The sequence below is a fragment of the Hordeum vulgare genome, chromosome 4H, assembly GCF_904849725.1.
Source record: "Hordeum vulgare subsp. vulgare chromosome 4H, MorexV3_pseudomolecules_assembly, whole genome shotgun sequence".
NCBI classification, from domain to species: domain Eukaryota; kingdom Viridiplantae; phylum Streptophyta; class Magnoliopsida; order Poales; family Poaceae; genus Hordeum; species Hordeum vulgare.
The window spans coordinates 460,500,674-460,525,701 of record NC_058521.1 but is presented as its reverse complement, the minus strand read 5'-3'; positions in this window follow the sequence as shown (position 1 = coordinate 460,525,701).

Sequence of the window (25,028 nt, the reverse complement as noted above, 5' to 3'; positions counted from 1 at the left end):
TTCCCTATTCTTTGGCATTCGTCACAATATAAGACAAACTTACGGGCATCCTTGAAGAGAGTGGGCCAGTAGAAACCTGATTGCAATACCTTATGAGTAGTTCTATCTCCAGCATGGTGTCCTCCGTAGGCTTCGGAATGACACTTCTGCAGGATCTGTCCCTGTTCATGTTCAGGCACACAACGTCTAATAACACCATCTACTACTTCCTTATAAAGGTGAGGATCATCCCAAAAGTAGTGTCTTAAATCAAATAAGAATTTCTTCTTTTGCTGGTAGGTGAAACTGGGTGGTATGTATTTAGCTACGATATAGTTTGCGTTATCAGCATACCACGGTGCACCATGTGAAGTGCAGATGACATTCAATTGCTCATCAGGAAAATTGTCATCAATAGGTCGTGGGTCATCAAGGACATTCTCTAGCCTAGACAAGTTATCTGCTACAGGGTTATCAACACCCTTTCGGTCAACAATGTGCAAATCAAATTCCTGTAGCAGGAGAACCCATCTGATTAGCCTAGGCTTAGCATCCTTCTTCTCCATAAGGTACTTAATAACAGCATGATCATAGTGAATAGTGACTTTGGAGCCAACTATATAAGATCTGAACTTTTCACATGCAAAAATGACTGCTAAAAACTCCTTCTCCGTAGTATCATAGTTTCTCTGGGCACTGTCTAGAGTTTTACTAGCGTAGTGAATAACATTCAACTTCTTGTCAACTCTTTGTCCTAGAACAACACCAACAGCGTAATCACTAGCATCGCACATGATTTCAAAGGGCAAGTTCCAATCAGGTGGTTGAACAATAGGTGCGGTTATCAAGGCCTTCTTAAGTATTTCGAAAGCTTCCTCACAATCCTCATCAAAAACAAAAGGAACATCCTTCTGCAAGAGGTTGGTAAGAGGCCTAGAAATCTTAGAGAAGTCTTTAATGAACCTTCTATAGGAACCAACATGACCTAGGAAACTTCGTATACCTCTGATATCTGTGGGGCAAGGCATTTTCTCAATTGCATCAACCTTAGCCTTATCAACTTCAATGCCTTTCTCAGAGATTTTGTGGCCTAAGACGATGCCTTCATTAACCATGAAGTGGCACTTCTCCCAGTTCAAGACGAGGTTGGTATATTTGCATCTCTGTAAGACTCGATCAAGGTTGCTGAGGCAATCGTCAAAGGAAGAACCATAAACGGAGAAATCATCCATGAAAACCCCAACAATCTTTTCACAAAAGTCCGAGAATATAGCCATCATACATATTTGAAAGGTGGCAGCTGCATTGCATAAGCCAAAAGGCATACGTCTATAAGCAAAGGTACCGAAAGGGCAGGTGAAAGTGGTTTTCTCCTGATCAGATTGTGCAATAGGTATTTGCGAGAAACCTGAATAAGCGTCTAGAAAGCAGAAGTGTGTGTGTGTTTAGATAGCCTTTCTAGCATTTGGTCGATAAACGACAAATGATAATGGTCTTTCCTGGTTGCCTTGTTCAGTTTCCGGAAGTCTATCACCATCCTATAGCCAGTAATAATCCACTTTGGGATTAGTTCATTCTTATCATTAGGAACGACGGTGATACCTCCCTTCTTCGGTACACAATGTTCTGGACTTACCCAATCACTATGGGCAACATGATAAATGATTCCTGCTTCCAGAAGCTTTAATATTTCTTTTCTCGCGACCTCTTTCATCCTAGGATTTAACCTCCGTTGATGATCAACGACTAGCTTAGAATCAGGATCGGTTTTAATCTTGTGCTGACATAGAGTGGGACTAATACCCTTAAGATCATCAAGAGTATATCCAATAGCAGCACGATGCTTCCTCAAAGTTTTTAATAACTTCTTCTCTTCGTGATTCGAGAGGTGAGCACTAATAATAACATGATATATCTCCTTCTTATCAAGATAGGCATACTTAAGAGTATCTGTTAACTGTTTTAGCTCGAACACATGATCACCCTTTGGTGGGGGAGGATCCCCAAGCAATTCAACAGGCAGATTATTCTTAAGAATAGGATATTGTTCCAAAACAATTTTATCTATCTCATCTCTTTCATCCATATGCATATCATTTTCATGCTCAAGGAGATATTGCTCTAAAGGATCCGTAGGAGGTACGGCAATAGAGGCAAGAGCAATGATTTCATCCCTACTAGACGAATCTTTTTCATGGGTTGTCTTCCAAACTTGGAGAAGTTAAATTCATGAGACACACCCTCGAAACTAACAGTGACACTCTGTTTAATGCAATCAATATGAGCATCGACAGTGTTGAGAAAGGGTCTACCAAATATGATGGGACAAAAACTATCTTGTGCAGTAGCAAGGACGAGGAAATCAGTAGGATACTTCGTCTTACCACACATGACTTCTACGTCTCTCACAATTCCCACAGGGCAGATAGTGTCTCTATTAGCTAGCGTAATTGTGACATCAATGGGTTCTAACTCAGCAGGTGCAATCTCATCTTTGATTTCATCATAAAGGGACCGGGGTATTGCACTAACACTAGCACCCATATCACATAAACCATGATAACAGTGATCTCCTATCTTGACAGAAACAACGGACAGGCCAACTACAGGTCCGTATTTGTCTTTTGCGTGAGGTTTAGCAATTCTAGCGGAGTCCTCACAGAATTTGATAACATGCCCGTCTATGTCTTCGGCTAAGATATCTTCGATAATAGCAACACTAGGTTCAACTCTAATTTCCTCAGGGGGTGCAAGTGGTCTAATGTAACCCCTACGTATCACAGTTGGAGCTTTAGAATAATCCTTTTTCCTAGCAGGGTAAGGTGGTTTCTCAGTGTAGGCACAAGGAACAATAGGATCATTATAGGCAATGACTTTCTCTTCAACTAGATTGGGTTTAACTATGTTGACTTCTACAGGGGGATGATACTTAAACCACTTCTCTTTGGGAAGATCAACATGAGCAGCAAAAGATTCACATAGAGAAGATACTATCTCAAAGTCAAGTCCATACTTAGCGCTAAAATCTCTAGAAGTGTTTGTTTCAACAAAAGATTTAACGCAATCAAACTGGAAATTCATACCTGACTCCTTACCTTCTTCAAGCTCCCAATCTTCAGAGTTACGTTTGATTCTTTCCAATAAATTCTACTTGTGGTCAATATCCTTCTTCATAAAAGAACCGGTACAAGAAGTGTCAAGCATGGTACGATCATCATGAGAAAGTCGAGAATAAAAGTTCTGAGTGATAATTTCTCTCGAGAGCTCATGATTGGGGCATGAATATAGCATTGATTTAAGCCTCCCCCAAGCTTGAGCTATGCTTTCCCTGTCACGAGGCCAAAAGTTATAAATATAATTCCGATCACGATGTACTAAATGCATAGGATAAAACTTTTGATGAAATTCCAATTTCAACCGATTGTAGTCCCATGATCCAGTATCATCACATAACCTATATCATGTAAACGCCTTATCCTTCAAAGATAAAGGAAAGACTTTCTTCTTTACCTCATCCTCGGGCAAACCTGCAAGCTTAAATAAACCAAAAACTTCATCTACATAGATTAGATGCAAGTCTGGATGTGAAGATCCATCTCCTATAAAAGGACTAGCCAGCAGTTTCTCAAGCATACCCGAAGGAATTTCATAAAAGATATTTTCAGTAGGTACCTTAGGTTGAGGAGCAACTCCTCGTGCCTCCGTTCGTGGTGAAGATACCCCAAACAAATTCCTCAAAGGAACAGTTTCCATAGTGACAAGCGACAATAAATTTCAGCACAGTAATAAATGTTTCCTTACCAAATTCCACTTACCAAAGGCGCTTCACTCCCCGGTAACGGTGCCAGAAAAGAGTCTTGATGACCCACAAGTATAGGGGATCAATCGTAGTCCTTTCGATAAGTAAGAGTGTCGAACCCAACGAGGAGCAGAAGGCTTTGATAAACGGTTTTCAGCAAGGTAATAACTGCAAGTACTGAAAGTAGCGGTAACAAGTGATGGTGTAGTGAGGTGAAACGTAGCAGGAGAAAAGTAACAAGTAACAAGAGTAGCAACGGTGCAGCAAAGTGGCCCAAGCCCTTTTGTAGCACGGGACAAGCCTGAACAAAGTCTTATAGGAGGAAAAACGCTCCCGAGGACACATGGGGATTTTTGTCATGCTAGTTTCATCATGTTCATATGATTCGCGTTCATTACTTTGATAGTTTGATATGTGGGTGAACCGGCGCTTGGGTACTGCCCTTACTTGGACAAGCATCCCACTTATGATTAACCCCTCTCGCAAGCATCCGCAACTATGAAAGAAGAATTAATACAACGTCTAACCATAGCATTAAACTAGTGGATCCAAATCAGCCCCTTACGAAGCAACGCATAGACTGGGGTTTAAGCTTCTGTCACTCTAGCAACCCATCATCTACTTACTAATCCCCAATGCCTTCCTCTAGGCCCAAATATGGTGAAGTGTTATGTAGTCGACGTTCACATAACACCACTAGAGGAAAAACAACATATAACATATCAAAATACCGAACGAATACCAAATTCACATGACTATTATTAGCATGACTTATCCCATGTCCTCAGGAACAAAAGTCACTACTCACAAAGCATAATCATAATCATGATCAGAGGTGTAATGAGTAGCATCAAGGATCTGAACATAAACTCTTCCACCAAGTAATCCAAGTAGCATCAACTACAAAGAGTAATCAACACTACTAGCAACCTTACAAGTACCAATCGGAGTCGCGAGTTGGAGATTGGTTACACAAGATGAACTAGGGTTTGGAGATGAGATGGTGCTGATGAAGATGTTGACGGTGACGAGTCCCCCCCGATGAGAGGAGTGTTGGTGATGACGATGGCGATGATTTCCCCCTCCGGGAGGGAAGTTTCTCCGACAGGATCGTCCTGACGGAGCTCTAGATTGGTTCTGCTCAAGTTCCGCCTCGTGGCGGCGGAGAATCCATGAAAAAGCTCCACCCTAATTTTTTTTCGGACGAAACCCTTCATATAGCAAAAGAGGGGGGCCAGTGGGCCACCAGGGTGCCCACAAGCCCTGACGCCGCGGCCAAGGGGGTAGGCCGCGACCACCAGGATTGTGGGCCCTTGGCAGCTCCCCTCTGGCACTTCTTTCGCCCAATATTTTTTATATATTCCAAAAAATCCACGTTGATTTTTAGGGCATTTGGAGTTGCGCAGAATAGAGGACTCAGACTTGCTCCTTTTCCAGTCCAGAATTCCAGCTGCCAGTATTCTCCCTCTTCAAATAAACCTTGCAAAATAAGAGAGAAAGGGCATAATTATGGTACCACAAAGTATAATAACAGTCCATAAAGCGATAATTATCATCATGAAAGCATGATACAAAATGGACGTATCACGAAGCCGCTCTCAAGTCTTCTTCAGATGGGTGTGAAGTATGCTTGGTCTCCAGAGTGTTAGTTGGCCTTCGACACACTCAAAGAGAAGCTCACCTCTACTCCAGTCTTGGTTCCTCCAGATGATTCCAAGCCTTACCAGGTGTTCTGCGACGCTTCTGTCCAGGGTCTTGGTGCAGTTCTGATGCAAGAGAAGAAAGTGGTTGCTTATACCTCTAGGCAGTTGAAGCCAACGGAGAAGAATTATCTTGTGCATGATCTTGAGCTAGCAGTTGTGGTACACGCTCTGATGACTTGGAGACACCTCTTGTTGGAACGAAAGGTTGAAGTGTTCACCGATCACAAGAGTCTCAAGTACATCTTCACCTAGCCTAACCTGAATCTCCGGCAAACTCGTTGGGGGGGAAATGCTCCAAGATTTTAATTCGAGTGTTGAGTACACGCCAGACAAAGCTAATGTCGTGGCAGATGCCTTGAGCAGGAAGGCGTACTGCAACAGTCTCATTCTGCAACCTCTCCAGCTTGATCTTTGTGAGTCTTTCAGGAAGCTCAACCTTCAGTTAGTACCTCATGGTTTTCTTGCAAACCTTCATATCTCTCCTACCTTGGAAGATCAGGTCCGAGCAGCAGAGCTTCTTGATGCAATGGTGAAGAAAGTCAAGATTGGCGTGGCAAAGGGTCTTCCCAAGTATAAGTGCTTTAGTGTTGATGCCAGAGACACGTTGTTCTTTGAGGATCGTCTTGTCGTTCCGAAAGGTGATCTCAGAAAGGTAATCATGGAAGAAGCTCATAACTCTGTGCTCTCTATTCATCCTGGAAGCTCCAAGATGTATCAGGACTTGAAACAGACCTTCTGGTGGACTCGCATGAAGTGTGAGATTGCTCAGTTCGTAAATGAATGTGATGTATGTCGAAGGGTGAAAGCAGAGCATCAACGTCCAACAGGTCTTTTGCATTCTTTGCCCATTCCCGAGTGGAAGTTCGATCATATTGAGATGGATTTCGTCACCGGGTTTCCGAAGTCCAAGAAGGGTAATGATGCCATCTTCGTCGTCATCGACAAGTTGAGTAAAGTTGCTCATTTTCTTCCAGTCAAGGAATCCATTTCGGCAGCTCAGCTTGCAGAGTTATACACTTCTAGGATAGTGTCTTTGCATGGCGTGCCTATGATGATCTCTTCGGATCGCGGAAGTATCTTCACTTCCAAGTTCTGGGACTCTTTTCAGTCTGCGATGGGCACGAAGATACGCTTCAACACAACTTTTCATCCTCAGACTAGTGGTCAAGTGGAGCGAGTCAATCAAGTTCTTGAGGATATGCTGAGAGCCTATGTTACCTCTTTTGGCATGAAGTGGGAGGATTTCCTGCCTTTCGCTGAGTTCTCGTACAACAACAGTTATCAAGCTAGTTCTGGGAAAGCTCCATTTGAAATTCTCTATGGTAGGAAGTGCCGTACCCCGCTCAACTGGTCCGAGACCGGCGAGCATCAAATGCTTGGGAATGACTTGATAGAAGAAGCTGTGGATATGTGTCGGGTCATTCGAAATAACCTCAGAGCAGCTCAGTCCCGTCAGAAGAGCTATTATGATAGCAAGCATCATGACATGTCTTATGAGCTCGATGACTTCGTCTATCTCAAGGTGTCACCTATCAAGGGTATGCAACGCTTTGGCATCAAAGGCAAGCTTGCGCCTTGTTTCTTTGGCCCGTTCAGAGTGGTTGGCAAGAGAGGCGCCTTGCGAATTGCTACTGCAACAAAAGACCTTCCAACGGCGCCAGAAATAGGCACGTCGATGGGAGAATACTTGGCTTGATCTTTCTGCTGCGGCTACGCCTTAAGGGACTTCCTAGGCAAGTGTGCAAAGGATTTCCCCCGAGGCCTTGGAGCCTTGCGTTGGTGTTCCCTCGAAGCGGAAAGGGTGATGTAGTGTAGCGGTGGTAAGTATTTCCCTCAGTTTGAGAACCAAGGTATCAATCCAGTGGAGGAGTATCTCAAGATCCTGCACAAACACAAAAACTTGCTCCCAACGCTATGAAGGGGTTGTCAATCCCTTATAGATTGTTTGCCAAGTGAGAACTGAAAGCAACAAAGTAACAAAGCAAAGTAAAAGCGGAGATGTAAACGATGGATGTGAATAGACCCGGGGGCCGTAGTGTTTACTTGCGGCTTCTCTCATGAAAGCAAGTAGATGGTGGGTGAACAAATTACTGTCGAGCAATTGATAGAACCGCGCAAAGTCGTGACGATATCTATGCAATGATTATTTCTATAGGCATCATGTCCAAAACAAGTAGACCGATACTGTCTGCATCTACTACTATTACTCCACACGTCGACCGCTATCCAGCATGCATCTAGTGTATTAAGTCCATAAGAACAGAGTAACGCCTTAAGCAAGATGACAGGATGTAGAGGGATAATCTCAAACCAATGATAAAACCCCCATCTTTTTACCCTTGATGGCAACTACTTGATGTGTGCCTTGCTGCCCCTACTGTCACCGGGAAAGGTCACCACATGGGAGAACCAAAAACCAAGCATTTCTCCCATTGCAAGAATCATAGATCTAGTTGGCCAAACAAAACCCAAGACTCGGAGAGACTTACAAGGATATCAAATCATGCATATAAGAAATCAGCAAAGACTCAAATATATATCATAGATAATCTGATCACAAATCCACAATTCATCGGATCTCGACAAACACGCCGCCAAAGAAGATTACATCGGATAGATCTCCATGAAGATCATGGAGAACTTTGTATTGAAGATCCAAGAGAGAGAAGAAGCCATCTAGCTACTAACTACGGACCCGTAGGTCTGAAGTGAACTACTCACGAGTCATTAGAGGGGCGATGATGATGATGAAGAAGCCCTCCAACTGCAAAGTCCCCTCCGGCAGGGTGCCGGGAAGGGTCTCCAGATGAAATCTCGCGGAAACGGAAGCTTGCGGCGGCGGAAAAGTGTTTTCGAGGATCCCCTGATTTTTTGCGAAATATTTGGGAATTTATAGGCCACAGATCTAGGTCAGGGGGCGGCCAGGGAGGGCAGAAGCCTGCCCACCGCCGCCTCCCCTGGTGGCGGAGTGGGGGCTTGTGGGCTCCCCCGAGCCCACCTGGCTTGGCCCAAAGGCCCCGTGATCTTCTTCCGTTTGGGAAAAAATCATTTCGGGGTTTTTCTTCTGTTTGGACTCCGTTCCAAAATCAGATCTGAAAAGAGTCAAAAACACGGAAAAACAAGAACTGGAACTTGGCACTGAATTAATAAGTTAGTCCCAAAAAAGATATAAAAGGTACATAAAACAACCAAAGAAGACAAGATAACAACGTGAAACCATCAAAAATTATAGATACATTTGAGACGTATCAAGCATCCCCAAGCTTAACTCCTGCTCGTCCTCGAGTAGGGAAGTGATAAGAATGAATTTTTTATGCTTTCATGCTACCTAGCATAGGTGTCCTTTGTAATTCCTCTTATGTGACGTGAATGTTCAGATCCATTAGATTCAAAACAATAGTTTGCTATTGACGTGGAAACAATAATATTTCAAGCAAACTAGCGAAGTAATCATGAACTTTCAAAATAAGAAGGACAAAAGAAAGTTATCCCTACAAAAGCATATAGTCTGGCTATGCTCTATCATCATTGCACAATGAATTTGAATCATGCACAACCCCGGTATTGTCCAAGTAATTGTTTCACACCTTTACTTTCTCAAACCTTTTCAACTCTCACGCAATACATGAGCGTGAGCCATGGTTATAGCACTATAGATGGTGTGGAAAGTAGTGGAGGTTGCAAGACAAAAAGGAGAAGATAGTCACATTAACTAGGCATATCAATGAGCTGTGGAGATGCTCATCAATAGATATGAATGTGAATGAGTAGGGATTGCCATACAATTGATGCACTAGAGTTATGAGTATGTGAAATCTCTTAATGAAAACTAGTGGGTGTGCATCCAACTTGCTTGCTCACGAAGACCTAAGGCAATTTTGAGGAAGCCTATCATAGGAATATACAAGCCAAGTTATATAATGAAAATTTCCCACTAGCTATATGGTGGTGACAAAACGAGAGACTCTCAATCATGAAGATCATTGTGCTTAATATGCACAAGTGTGGAAAAAGTGGTAGCATTGTCCCTTCTCTCTTTTTCTCTCATTTTTTCTATTTTGGTGGGCTCTTTGGCCTCTTTTTTTTCGGTGGGATTCTTTGGCCTCTTTTATTTCCTCACATGGGACAATGCTCCATTAATGATCATCATCACACTTTCAACTGAAAACTTAGAGTAACGATGACTCTATATGGAATGCCTTCGGTAGTGTACCGTGGCAATGATCTAGCATGGCATAGACATCAATGGAAACATCATGCTAGCTATCTCACGATCATGCAATGGCAATGTAGACGTGGTGGCACATGTCATGGTCGTAGTTGCATGGCAATATATCTCGGAATGACTTTGAAAAAGCCATAGTAGGTAGGTATGGTGGCTGTTTTGAGGGAGTCTAATGGTGGGTTTTGTGCACCGACGAAAGTTGCACAACACTAAGAAGATAGTGATGGTGGAAGGTGAAAGTGCATCTAAACCATGGACTCAACATTATTCATGAAGAACTCATATACTTGTTGCAAAAGTTTTATTAGTAATCGAAACAAAGCATTCAACGCATACTCCTAGGGGAAGGGTTGGTAGGTATAAACCATCGCGCGATCCCGACCGCCACGCAAAGGATGACAATCAATAGACTAATCATACTTAGATTTCATCCCATAGCGGTTCACCATACGTGCATGCTACAGGAATCACTAACTTCAACACAAGTATTTCTAGATCCACAACACCTTACTAGCAGGACTTCAATATTACCATAACCACAACTCAAAACTAATTGAGATGAATCAAACTTCTCTAACTATTCAATGCACATGAAGGTGGAGGTTTTCGTATCCCTTTGGATAACTATCCCTTTTGAGACTACTTTCAAAGCATAGATAAACTACCATGCCACGCATCACTGTGCTCTAAAAGATATAAGTGAAGCACATAGAGCAAAAGTATCTAGCTGAAACGAGATAAGTGAAGCACATGTGAGCTGAATTGTCTACCAAAAGATATAAGTGAAGCTCGACAAAATCACGGTGTGTGCATGTCTCTCTCTCTAGGTGTGCAGCAAGGATGATTGTGACACAACAAAAATAAAAGACTCCTACGATACAAGACGCTCCAAGCAAAAACACATAACATATGGTGAATAAAAATATAGCCCCAAGTAACGATACCGATGGATTGAAGACGAGAGAGGGGATGCCTTCCCGGGGCATCCCCAAGCTTAGGCTTTTATGGCATCCTTGAATCTCTTGGGGTGCCTTGGGCATCCCCAAGCTTGAGCTCTTGCCACTCTTTATCTCTTTGTCCATAATAACTTCACCCAAAACTTGAAAACTTCACAACACGAAACTTAAAGAGAAACTCGTGATAACATTAGTACAAGAAAGCAAACCACCACTTCCTTAGGTACTGTAGCAAACTTAAATTCTACTCGTGCTTATGTTGGGTTACTGTACTTTCAATCTTCCATGGCTAATACCCCCCGATACTATCCATAGTTTCATCAAAATAAGCAACCAACACAACAAAAACATAATCTGTTAACAGCAGACCAGTCTGTAGCAATCTGTATATTTCGTATACCTATGGTACTTCAAAAATTCTGAAAAATTACGACAGTCTGAAGAATTTGCGTAGCAATCAGCAGAAAGAAGAATCAACTCAAAAGCTCTTACAGAGAAAATAATTTTTTTTACGTGAGCAGAAAATTTCTGTCTTTTCCAGCATGACCAAACGATCATCCCCAAGACTACTCATAACGGTTTTGCTTGGCAGAAACGCAAAAAGAAACACAAAAACACAATCATAACAGAATTATGAAAGTGTGGAAAACACAAAACAGAAATAAAAATGATAGATTCGTTGGGTTGCCTCCCAACAAGCGCTTTCGTTTAACGCCCTTAGCTAGGCGAAAGTGATGGAATCACGTATAGTCATCTTTGGAGCTCAAACCATAGGTAGTGTGATCATTTATCATCTTAAGGTTTTCGTCTTTATTAGATGACTCACCACTAGCTTTAGGAACAAAAATAGGCTTGCCGGTCTTTTTGAGACTAAGATTTGGAGTATTTTGCACAACGGCAAAAGCGGAACCCAAGTTGGTTATGACATCTTCTAATTTGCCAATTCTAGAAGAATCATTAACTATAAGTTCCTTCACCTTTAAATTTTTCAAAAAGTTTCCCACTCTGGATCCGTACTGAGAAATTTGATTGTGGATCTTTCTATCCAAACCCTCAATAAGTTCAACTGTGGCAATTTTGTTTTCAATAACGTCAAGCCTTTGCATCACGTGTTCCAAGGTCAAGATAGTTCCATTAACCATGAGCGGGGGTGAGCCTACCAAGTTAATGATAGCTCTATAGGAGTCAACAGTATGGCTCCCCAAAAAGTTCCTGCCTACAATGGTATCAAGGATATACCTATTCCAAGGAGAAATTCCAACATAGAAACTGCGAAGGAGGACGGTAGTGGATTGCTTACGAGTAGATCTACTTTGAGCATTGCAAATCCTGTACCAAGCGCCCTTCAAATTTTCTTCCTCATTCTGCCTAAAATTGGGAACTTCATTTTCAGGGGTGTCGTTTGGAGTGGTGGGTCTAGACATCGATGAACTATCTCACACACAAACGAGCAGGAAGAGAGAGTGAAACGGGCAAAAGAAAACAGCAACAAGGCAAAAGAAAACGGCGAAGGAGAAAGGCAAATGAAAACGACAAATGTGAAGTGGGGGGAGAGGAAAACGAGAGGCAACTGGCAACAAAAGTAAATTCAAGAGAAGAGTTTGTGAGACCTACTTGGATAGATCTTGATTTCTCCTCCCCGACAACGGCGCCAGAAATACTTCTGCTACTGCAACAAAAGACCTTGCAACGGCGCCAGAAGTAGGCACGTCGACGGGAGAGTACTTGGCTTGATCTTTCTGCTGCGGCTACGCCTTAAGGGACTTCCTAGGCAAGTGTGCAAATGATTTCCCCCGTGGCCTTGGAGCCTTGCGTTGGTGTTCCCTCAAAGCAGAAAGGGTGATGTAGCATAGTGGTGGTAAGTATTTCCCTCAAGAACCAAGGTATCAATCCAGTGGAGGAGTGATGACCCACAAGTATAGGGGATCAATCGTAGTCCTTTCGATAAGTAAGAGTTTCGAACCCAATGAGGAGCAGAAGGCTCTGATAGGCGGATTTCAGCAAGGTAATAATTGCAAGCACTGAAAGTAGCGGTAACAAGTGATGGTGTAGTGAGGTGAAACATACGGAGCAAAAAGTAACAAGTAACAAGTAGTAGCAACGGTGCACCAAGTGGCCCAATCCCTTTTGTAGCAAGGGACAAGCCTGAACAAAGTCTTATAGGAGGAAAAATGCTTTCGAGGACACACGGGAATTTCTGTCATGCCAGTTTCATCATGTTCATATGATTCACGTTCGTTACTTTGATAGTTTGATATGTGGGTGGACCGGCGGTTGGGTACCGCCCTTACTTGGACAAGCATCCCACTTATGATTAACCTCTCTCGCAAGCATCCGCAACTACAAAAGAAGAATTAAGACAAAGTCTAACCATAGCATTAAACTAGTGGATCCAAATCAGCCCCTCACGAAGCAACACATAGACTCGGGTTTAAGCTTCTGTCACTCCAGCAACCCATCATCTACTTACTACTTCCCAATGCCTTCCTCTAGGCCCAAATATGGTGAAGTGTTATGTAGTCGACGATCACATAACACCACTAGAAAAGACAACATACATCATATCAAAATACCGAATGAATATCAAATTCACATGACTATTATTAACATGACTTATCCCATGTCCTCAGGAACAAAAGTAACTACTCACAAAACATAATCATAATCATGATCAAAGGTGTAATGAATAGCATCAAGGATCTGAACATAAACTCTTCCACCAAGTAATCCAACTAGCATCAACTACAAAGAGTAATCAACACTACTAGCAACCTTACAAGTACCAATCGGAGTTGCGAGACGAAGATTGGTTACAAGAGATGAACTAGGGATTGGAGAGGAGATGGTGCTGATGAAGATGTTGATGAAATGCCTCCCCTCCGACGAGAGGAGTGTTGGTGATGACGATGGCGAAGATTCCCCCCTCCGAGAGGGAAGTTTCCCCGGCAGGATCGTCCTGCCGGAGCTCTAGATTGGATCTGCTCAAGTTCCGCCTCGTGGCGGTGGCGAAACCACGAAAAAGCTCCCTCTTGATTGTTTCTCGACTAGGACGCTTCATATAGCAAAAGAAGGGGGCCAGTGGGCTGTCGGGGAGCCCACAAGCCCCCACTCCGCCACCAGGGGGGTGGCGGTGTCAGGGCTTGTGGCGCCCTGGCAGCCCCCCTCCGGTAGTTCTTTCGCCCAATATTTTTTATATAATCCAGAAAAAATCCACGTAACTTTTCAGGGCATTTGGAGATGTGCAGAATAGTGGACTAGGATGTGCTCCTTTTCCAGTCCAGAATTCCAGCTGCCTGAATTCTCCCTCTTCAAATAAACCTTGCAAAATAAGAGAGAAAAGGCATAAATATGGTACCACAAGTAATATAACAGCCCAAAAAGCAATAAATATCAACATGAAGGCATGATGCAAAATTGACGTATCAACTCCCCCAAGCTTAGACCTCGCTTGTCCTCAAGCGAAAACCAAGTTCCATAAACATGTCCACATGTTGAGGGACGAAGGTGTCTATAAAACATAATACAGACATGAGGGCATCATGATCACACATAGAACAACAATACATCATAAATATTCTTATGGGAAAGTAACAATTCCTTCACAAATTAAAACATGAAGCAAAAACCTTACCGAGAAGTGACCAACAATAGTCCATAGTCATTGAAGCAATTGCAATTTATCACAACATGAGAAAGAGTCAAATAAGAGCTTGTAAGGCAAACCCACATACTCAATCATCTCTTTTGTTTTCCCCAATTGTTACAACTCACGTGGTACTCATGGTGTCAAAGTTTCAGCTGGACATAGAGGAAGATAGGGGCTTATAGTTTTGCCTCCCAACAGTTTACCTCAAGGGTAAAGTCAACAACAATAAAGCATGAGTACTCAACTCCAAGTTGATATATGAATATAGATCTTTCCCAAGCATGTGATGGTAGCCAAGACAAAGGCAAAAAGGGAATTTGTAAAGATCACCATGACTCTTACAAGGGTAAAAAGTAATGGTACAAGATAGGCCCTTCGCGGAGGGAAGCAGAGGTTGTCATGCGCTTTTGAGGTTTGAATGTGTGTCCTCTTAGTGCGAAGGAACGTCACTTTATATTGCCTCCTGTGATAAAGAACTTTATTATGCAGTCTTTCGCTTTTATGTCGTCCTCATCACAGGTTCGTACAAAGCTTATTTTCCACACACTAATAGATCATACATATTAGAGAGCAATTTTTATTGCTTGCACCGATGACAGCTTACTTGATGGATCTTATTCAATCCATAGGTAGGTATGGTGGACTCTCATGGCAAAACTGGTTGGAGGTTTATGGATGCACAAGTAGTATCTCTACTTGGTGCGGGAGTTTTGGCTAATATGAGGTGGAAGCTATCGTCACATGCTAAGGGATCTCTAATCATATAACATTGTTTGGAACCAAGCAAACACAATTCATTATGTTGTCTTCCTTGTCCAACATCTACTCCTAAGCATGTAATAGTTTGGTGAGTGTTCACAATTGTAAAATGTGTCTAAGATGTAATATTTTATGTGAACCTCTCTTTCCTTATTACTTCTTATTAATTGCAACAATGACTAATGTCTATGTTGATTTATTCTCAACAAGTTTCAATCATCATACGTGTCAAAAGTGAAGTTATCACTTTCCATAAGATCGTCTCATGATCTTTCATGCTAACGTTCTTTTCATACTTTTGATCATGGCACAAAGCAAAGCCCTTGACTAAGAAACTCTTTATTATATAGCTCGTAAGCTCGAATACATCGGGGGAGAGAAAAAAGCAAAAGACTCAAACTAAAAACTAAAGACTTATTCCTCTAAGAGAAGAAATAAAAACTGAAAAGGAAAGAACTAAAACAAAGGTAAAAGCAAAAGATATAAAGGTGATACGATACCAAGGCAACTCCCCCAAGCTTGGCAGAAGCCAAGGGGATTGTCTATACCAATGCTTAGTTGTCTTCCTTTGGTGGTGATGGTGGTGTTGTTGTCGCCTTTGATTCCAAGAGAGCTATCAATCTTTGATTTATACCTTTGAGATCTGTGACATGGTTTTCCAGGAAAACAACTTCACGAGAAAGAGAAATATTGCGAGCACGAGTTGTTTCGCAAAACCTCAAGAGTTCAATCAAGGATGGAGACAACACGTGGAGGAAGGGTTGGAGAAAATCTACTCCTTCAACGTCTTCAATGTTGAACTTCCTCCCTAGCTTGGGTTTTCTCCTTAGCTTGGTCCCTGGCTTCCGTGACTTCTACTCTTTTCAGATCAGCATCTACTTCCGCATGAAGTTGGTGAAGATCATTCTCCCCAATAGATTCCTGAGACATCTTTGCTCTGAATCGGCGGCAGACAACAAGCTCGAAACAAAAACAGAGGAAAACTATGCGATACGGAGATCAAAACCTTCGGGCCACTATATATTGATTTTCCTGGGCCAGAAGGAGTCCTCCGCAAGAAAACGGAGTCCGGGAGGCACACGAGGTGCCCACAAGCTTGCCCTCCGCCACCAGGGGGTAGGGGGCGGTGGCAGGGCTTGTGGCCGCCTCGTTTGCTCTCCGGACTGCTTTTTATTTTTCTATTTTTCGAAAAATTCCAAAACGGAAGAAATTTCCTATTGGAAAAGTATCGGAGTCCAATTTCTTACTGAAACAGATACATATTCGTTTTCAAGGTCTGAAACAGGCTGAGAAACATCCCTTATATACTCCTCTGGAGTTATGACATTGATGATATTGGTCTCAACATTTATGGGAGTACCAGAGATGTAATGCTTGATTCTTTGCCCATTTACCACTCTAGGAAAATTTCCTTCCGTGTTATTGATTTTGATGGCACCGGAACGATATACTTCCTCGACAACATAGGGACCTTACCATTTAGAGAGAAGCTTGCCTGGAAAGAATCTCAAACGAGAATTGTATAGCAAGACATAATCACCTACATTGAACTCTCGTTTCTGTATTCGTTTGTCGTGCCATCTCTTAACCTTTTCCTTGAACAACTTGGCATTCTCATATGCCCGGGCTCTCCATTCATCTAACGAGCTGATATCAAACAACCGCTTCTCACTGGCAAGTTTGAAATCAAAGTTGAGCTCTTTGATTGCCCAATAAGCTTTGTGTTCCAGCTCAAGTGGCAAATGACAGGCCTTACCGTAAACCATTTTATATGGTGACATGCCCATGGGATTCTTATAAGCAGTCCTATAAGCCCATAGTGCATCGTCAAGTTTGCTAGACCAGTTCTTTCGAGATAAATTGACGGTCTTTTGTAAGATCAACTTGATCTCCCTATTACTCAACTCAACTTGACCACTAGACTGAGGATGATAAGGAGATGCAACTCCATGGTTGACATCATACTTAGCTAGCATCTTGCGGAAAACACCATGAATGAAGTGTGAACCGCGGATACGTCTCAAACGTATCTATATTTTTTGATGGTTTCACGCTGTTATCTTGTCTTCTTTGGTTGTTTTATGTACCTTTTACATATTTTTTGGGACTAACTGATGAATTCAGTGCCAAGTGCCAGTTCCTGTTTTTTCCGTGTTTTTGACTCTTTTTAGATCTGATTTTGGAACGGAGTCCAAACGGAAGAAAAACCCCGAAATGATTTTTTCCCGAACGGAAGAAGACAAGGAGGCTTTTGTGCAAAGCCAGATGGGCTCCAGGGAGCCCACAAGCCCCCACTCCGCCACCAGGGGGGAGGCGGCAGTGGGCAGGCTTGTGGCCTCCCTGGCCGCCCCCTGACCTTGGTTTTTGGCCTATAAATTCCCAAATATTCCGCAAAAAATCAGGGGAGCGTCGAAAATACTTTTCCGCCACCGCAAGCTTCCGTTACCGCGAGATGTCATCTGGAGACCCTTCCCGGCACCCTGCCGGAGGGGACTTTGGAGTTGGAGGGCTTCTTCATCATCATCATCGCCCCTCCAATGACTCGTGAGTAGTTCACTTCAGACCTACGGGTCCGTAGTTAGTAGCTAGATGGCTTCTTCTCTCTCTTGGATCTTCAATACAAAGTTCTCCATGATCTTCATGGAGATCTATCCGATGTAATCTTCTTTGGCGGCGTGTTTGTCGAGATCCGATGAATTGTGGATTTGTGATCAGATTATCTATGATATATATTTGAGTCTTTGCTGATTTCTTATATGCATGATTTGATATCCTTGTAAGTCTCTCCGAGTCTTGGGTTTTGTTTGGCCAACTAGATGTTTGATTCTTGCAATGGGAGAAGTGCTTGGTTTTGGGTTCTGCCATGTGGTGACCTTTCCCAGTGATAGTAGGGGCAGCAAGGCACACATCAAGTAGTTGCCATCAAGGGTAAAAAGATGGGGTTTTTATCATTGGTTTGAGATTATCCCTCTACATCATGTCATCTTGCTTAAGGGGTTACTCTGTTCTTATGGACTTAATACACTAGATGCATGCTGGATAGCGGTCGACGTGTGGAGTAATAGCAGTAGATGCAGACAGTATCGGTCTACTTGTTTTGGACGTGATGTCTATAGAAATAATCATTGCATAGATATCGTCACGACTTTGCGCGGTTCTATCAATTGCTTGACAGTAATTTGTTCACCCACCGTCTACTTGCTTTCATGAGAGAAGCCACTAGTAAACACTACGGCCCCCGGGTCTATTCACATTCACCGTTTACACCTCTGCTTTTACTTTGCTTTGTTACTTTGTTGCTTTCAGTTCTCACTTGGCAAACAATCTATAAGGGATTGACAACCCCTTCATAGCGTTGGGAGCAAGTTTTTGTGTTTGTGTAGGATCTTGAGATACTCCTCCATAGGATTGATACCTTGGTTCTTAAACTGAGGGAAATACTTACCACCGCTGTGCTACATCACCCTTTTTGCTTTGAGGGAACACCAACGCAAGGCTCCAAGGCCACAGGGGAAATCCTTTGCATACTTGCCTAGGAAGTCCCTTAAGGCGTAGCCGCAACTGAAGGATTCCTGGTGCCGTCGACACGACAATTTCCGGCGCCGTTGCCGGGGATCTTTTTGAGGTAGCAGAAGTATATCCGGCGCCGTTGCAAGGGAAGCACAACTGACATCAGAAGTATTTCTGGCGCCGTTGCCGGGGAGGAGAAATCAAGATCTATCCAAGTAGGTCTCACAAACTCATCTTTTGCATTTACTTTTGTTGCCAGTTGCCTCTCATTTTCCTCTCCCCAACTTCACATTTGCCGTTTTCATTTGCCTTTCTCCTTCGCCGTTTTCTTTTGCCTTTTGCCTTTTTCGTTCGCCCTTTTCTCTCGCTTGCTTTCTATTCGCTTGTGTGCCATGTGACTTCAATATGCTTGCATCTTCGTTTGTTAATCTCTTTAAGAGACCCACTTATGTGGAATGAATTGCTAGCGAGTTGAGGGCAATTGACTATTTCTATGGAGTTTTGCGTGAGATGCGTGAATCTGAAAATTGTGTGGAAGAAATTTATGAAGTGATTCATGAGGTCTCCTTGGATGAAAAGCATGATTGCAATGGTTTCACTATAAATTCTATTAGTGACAATCATGCTAAAATTATGCAAAAGCCTAAGCTTGGGGATGCTAGTTTTGCTATGTCCACTAGTTGTTGCAATGATCATGATTGGGGTGATGATCTTTCTTATGATCTTGAGAATTTGTTCAAACCTCATGATGACTATGATATTTGCAACAATACTGAAAGTGGGATTGGAGAAGTCATGACTTTATTTGATGATAATACCACTATTTTTGAAGAATGTCAAGTTTGCATGCATGTGGATCATGAAAAGAATATCCTATGTGATAGTTACATTGTTGAATTCGAATATGATCCCACATTTAATTGCTATGAGAGAGGAAAATATTTTGGTAGAAACTTTCATGTTATGAAATTACCTCTCGTTATGTTGAGATTGGTATTGTCTCTTCCTTCTTCCTTGCGTTTGGTAACTATTGGTTGTCTTGACAATCTGTTTTCCTATAAAATGCCTATGCATAGGAAGTATGTTAGACTTAGATGTGATTTTCACATGCTTTATGATGCTCTCCTTGTGCTTCAATTCTTGTCTTTTGTGAGAGCATCATTGAATGCCTAGCTAAGGGCGTTAAACAAAAGCGCTTGTTGGGAGGCAACCCAACGAATCTATCCTTTTTCTTTATGTTTTGTGTTTTCCACACTTTCATAATTCTGTTATGATTGTGTTTTTTGTGTTTCTTTTTGCGTTTGTGCCAAGAAAAACCGTTATGATTATTCTTGGGGATGATCGTTTGGTCATGCTGGAAAAGACAGAAACTTTCTGCTCAGGAAAAGAATTTTCATTGTTTTTCTGTAAGAGCTTTTGAGTTGATTCCTTTTGCTGCTGATTTCTACACAAATTCTTCAGACTGTCGTAATTTTTCAGAATGTTTGAAGTACGAGAGGTATACGAAATATAGAGATTGCTACAGACTGGTCTGCTGTTAACAGATTCTGTTTTTGTTGTGTTGGTTGCTTATTTTGATGAAACTATGGATAGTATCGGGGGATATTAGCCATGGAAGATTGAAAGTACTGTAACCCAACATCAGCAAAAGTAGAATTTAAGTTTGCTACAGTACCGAAGGAAGTGGTGGTTTGCTTTCTTGTACTAATGTTATCACGAGTTTCTGTTTAAGTTTCGTGTTGTGAAGTTTTCAAGTTTTGGGTGAAGTTCTTATGGACAAAGAGATAAAGAGTGGCAAGATCTCAAGCTTGGGGATGCCCAAGGCACCCCAAGAGATTCAAGAATGCGGTAAAATCCTAAGCTTGGGGATGCCCCGGGAAGGCATACCCTCTCTCGTCTTCAATCCATCAGTAACGTTACTTGGGGCTATATTTTTATTCACCACATGTTATGTGTTTTTGCTTGGAGCGTCTTGTATCGTAGGAGTCTTTTATTTTTGTTGTATCACAATCATCCTTGCTGCACACCTAGAGAGAGAGGCATGCACATACCATGATTTTGTCGAGCTTCACTTATATCATTTGGTAGACAATTCAGCTCACATGTGCTTCACTTAAATCTTTTGAGCTAGATAATTTTGCTCTGTGTTCTTCGCTTATATCTTTTAGAGCACAGCAGTGCGTGGCTTGGTAGTTGATCTATGCTTTGAAAGTAGTCTCAAAAGGGGTAGTTATCCAAAGGGATACGAAAACTTCCACCTTCATGTGCATTGAATAGTTAGAGAAGTTTGATTCATCTCAATTAGTTTTGAGTTGATGTTATGGTAATATTGAAGTTATGCTAGTAAGGTGTTGTGGATCTAGAAATACTTGTGTTGAAGTTAGTGATTCCCGTAGCATGCACTTATGGTGAACCGCTATGTGATGAAATCTGAGCATGATTAGTTTATTGATTGTCATCCTTTGCGTGGCGGTCGGGATCGCGCAATGGTTTATACCTACCAACCCTTCCCTAGGAGTATGCGTTGAATGCTTGGTTTCGATTACTAATGAAACTTTTGCAGCAAGTATATGAGTTCTTCATGTCTAATGTTGAGTCCATGGTTTAGATACACTTTCACCTTCCACCACCACTATCTTCTTAGTGCCGTGCAACTTTCGCCGGTGCACAAAACCCACCATTAGCCTCCCTCAAAACAGCCACCATACCTACCTACTATGGCTTTTTCAAAGTCATTCCGAGATATATTGCCATGCAACTACCACCATGACATGTGCCACCACGTCTACATTGACATTGCATGATCGTAAGATAGCTAGCATGATGTTTCCATTGATGTCTATGCCATGCTAGATCATTGCCACGGTACACTACCAAAGGCATTCCATATAGAGTCATCGTTACTCTGAGTTTTGAGTTGAAAGTGTGATGATCATCATTAATGGAGCATTGTCCCATGTGAGGAAATAAAAGAGGCCAAAGAAGCCCACCAAATAAAAAAGAGAGGCAAAAGAGCCCACCAAAAAAATGAGAGAAAAAGAGAGAAGGGACAATGCTACCACTTTTTCCACACTTGTGCATATTAAGCACCATGATCTTCATGATTGAGAGTCTCTCATTTTGTCACCACCATATATCTAGTGGGAAATTTACATTATATAACTTGGCTTGTATATTCTAATGATAGGCTTCCTCAAAATTGCCTTAGGTCTTCGTGAGCAAGCAAGTTGGATGCACACCCACTAGTTTTCTTTAAGAGCTTTCACATACTCGTAGCTCTAGTGCATCATTTGTATGGCAATCCCTACTCATTCACATTGATATATATTGATGAGCATCTCCACAGCTCATTGATATGCCTATTTAATGTGACTATCTTCTCCTTTTTTGTCCTGCAACCTCCACTACATTCCACACCATCTATAGTGTTATAACCATGGCTCACGCTCATGTATTGCGTGAGAGTTGAAAAGGTTTGAGAAAGTAAAGGTGTGAAACAATTACTTGGCCAATACCGGGGTTATGCATGATTTAAATTCATTGTGCAATGATGATAGAGCATAGCCAGACTATATGCTTTTGTAGGGATAACTTTCTTTTGGCCTTGTTATTTTGAAAGTTCATGATTACTTTGCTAATTTGCTTGAATTATTATTGTTTCCACGTCAATAGCAAACTATTGTTTTGAATCTAATGGATCTGAACATTCATGTCACATAAGAGGAATTACAAAGGACACCTATGCTAGGTAGCATGAAAGCATAAAAAATTTCATTCTTATCACTTCCCTACTCGAGGACGAGCAGGAGTTAAGCTTGGGGATGCTTGATACGTCTCAAACGTATCTATAATTTTTGATGGTTTCACGCTGTTATCTTGTCTTCTTTGGTTGTTTTATATACCTTTTATATCTTTTTTGGGACTAACTTATTAATTCAGTGCCAAGTGCGTGTTCCTATTTTTTTCCGTGTTTTTGACTCTTTTCAGATCTGATTTTGGAACGGAGTCCAAACGAAAGAAAAACCCCGAAATGATTTTTTCCCGAACGGAAGAAGATCAGGGAGCCTTTGGGCCAAGCCAGGTGGGCTCCAGGGAGCCCACAAGCCCCACTCCGCCACCAGGGGGGAGGCGGCGGTGGGCAAGCTTGTGGCCTCCCTGACTGCCCCCTGACCTAGGTTTTTGGCCCATAAATTCCCAAATATTCCACAAAAAATCAGGGGATCCTCGAAAATACTTTTCCGTCGCCGCAAGCTTCCGTTTCCCCTCTTATATTCCGCAAAAGAGGCTCCCCTGATTTTTTGCGGAATATTTGGGTATTTATAGGCCAAAGATCTAGGTCAAGGGGCGGCCAGGGAGGCCACAAGCCTGCCCACCGCCGCCTCCCCCTGGTGACGGAGTGGGGGCTTGTGGGCTCCCTGGAGCCCACCTGGATTGGCCCAAAGGCTCCGTGATCTTCTTCCGTTCGGGAAAAAATCATTTCGGAATTTTTCTTCCGTTTGGACTCCGTTCCAAAATCAGATCTGAAAAGAGTCAAAAACACGGAAAAACAGGAACCAGCACTTGGCACTCAATTAATAAGTTAGTCCCAAAAAAGATATAAAAGGTACATAAAACAACCAAAGAAGACAAGATAACATCGTGAAACCATCAAAAATTATAGATACATTTGAGACATATCACGTATCAGCTTGAGCTCCCGTTTAACTTTGCAAATGTGCATGATGTGTTCCATGTCTCTCAGCTCCGGAGGTGCTTCAAGACCCCCGAGCGCACTGTTCATCTTCAAGACATCGACCTTCAACCTGACCTATCTTATCGTGAGCATCCAGTTGCGGTTCTCGAGGCGAGTGAGCGCTAGACCCGCAACAAGACTGTCAAATTTCTCAAAGTACAGTGGTCACACCATTCCGATAAAGAGGCTACTTGGGAACGCGAGGATCACCTCCGTTCTGAATTTCCGGAGTTCTTTCCGGCGTAGATCTCGGGGCGAGATCTTTTTGTAGTGTGGGAGTGTTTGTAATGCCCCAAGAGTGTACCTTTCCCTTTTTGGAACCTTGTCTATGTGGGTCCACCTTGTCATTGATATGAGAGCTCAATGCATATGATTTCATGTGATGTCACCTTGATTTGTGTTTCTTTGCATGCATGCATCACCATCATTTCATGTCATTGTGTTGTTGCATTGTGATCTTATGATGTGGTGTGATATCTTGTGATCATGTGGTGTGATGTGTTAATGCTATGGATGATGTGGGTGTGCTTGTAGTAGGTAGCTTTGTGCTTCAACTAGGTTTTGAAACCTTCCCTTTCTCTTTTATACCAAGGTCAAGTTTCACTTGTTCCTTCCCTATTTCAAAAATGCCCATGTGTTAGCTTTGTTTTGTGGTGTTTGTGAGGATGTGTTTTGCTGTTTTGAAAAGGTGTTTCAATGGTGCAAATAATTACAAAACAGATCCAATAATACCGTTTTGTAAATATTTAGTTGCTCCAAATATTCCTTTTATAATTTATTCAAATAGGTCATAATTTCTTATGACCAGGGGCATTTTTATTTTGTTTTTAGTCTTAACAGAATTTCCATGGCCTTATTTTTCTTCTCTAGTTATTTGTAATTGGAAAACCCCCAGGGGTTTACTTTCTGCTATTTGGCGCCAACTAGTGGGCCTCCTCCCACTAGGAGGCCCAATTGCCTCCTCTCTCGCGCGCAGCGTGCCCAGTAGACGTTGTCTCCTCCTTCCCCCTCCTCTGTCAGGTTTCTTCAGAAGCAGAGAGAGCGTGGCGTTGCAGACACCGTCACGAACGTCGAGACGCGTCCCTCGCCTCTCCCCCTCCATAAAAGCCCCCCTTGGCGTCCATGCAGCTTAGGGTTTCCCTCTCGCGCCGCCACCTCCATCCCATCTCCTTCTCCCTCTCTGTCGACGACACCAGGTAAGGGGATCGACCTCCTCTGCCATGGCCGTGAGCTGAGAGGCTCCTCGCCGTCGCGCCCGTACGTATACTTCCTCTCCAACACCTCTGCGAGCACGCGGGTACTTCGAGGAGCCCGTTCCCGCGGCTACTTCGACGAGATCGGCCTGCTTCCACTCCCTCCATTACGACAGCCTTCTTCCCGCACGAACTTCCCCGAGCGGCTACTTGCCCCTTCTTCCTCTACTTCCTCTCCGGCCGAAGCATCCACCTCATCCAGTAGGTGAGATAGATCCATCTCCCCTTCCTCCTTGTCTCAGATCGCGAGCAGTAGGCCATAGGATCGACACCATTCCTTCTCTGTCGCTGGAGCCATCGTGTCACGTCGAGCCGTCGCTGTAGGGCCTCTCGAGAAGAGCTATTACTTGATATGGAACCGTGGGAACTCCTAGTCCCTTCCATCGAGTAGCCGTAGATGGATTTGTAGTGTATCGCCGGCGAGCACCGTCCCCTGTTCCGGCCACCGTCGGGCAGAGGTTAGTCA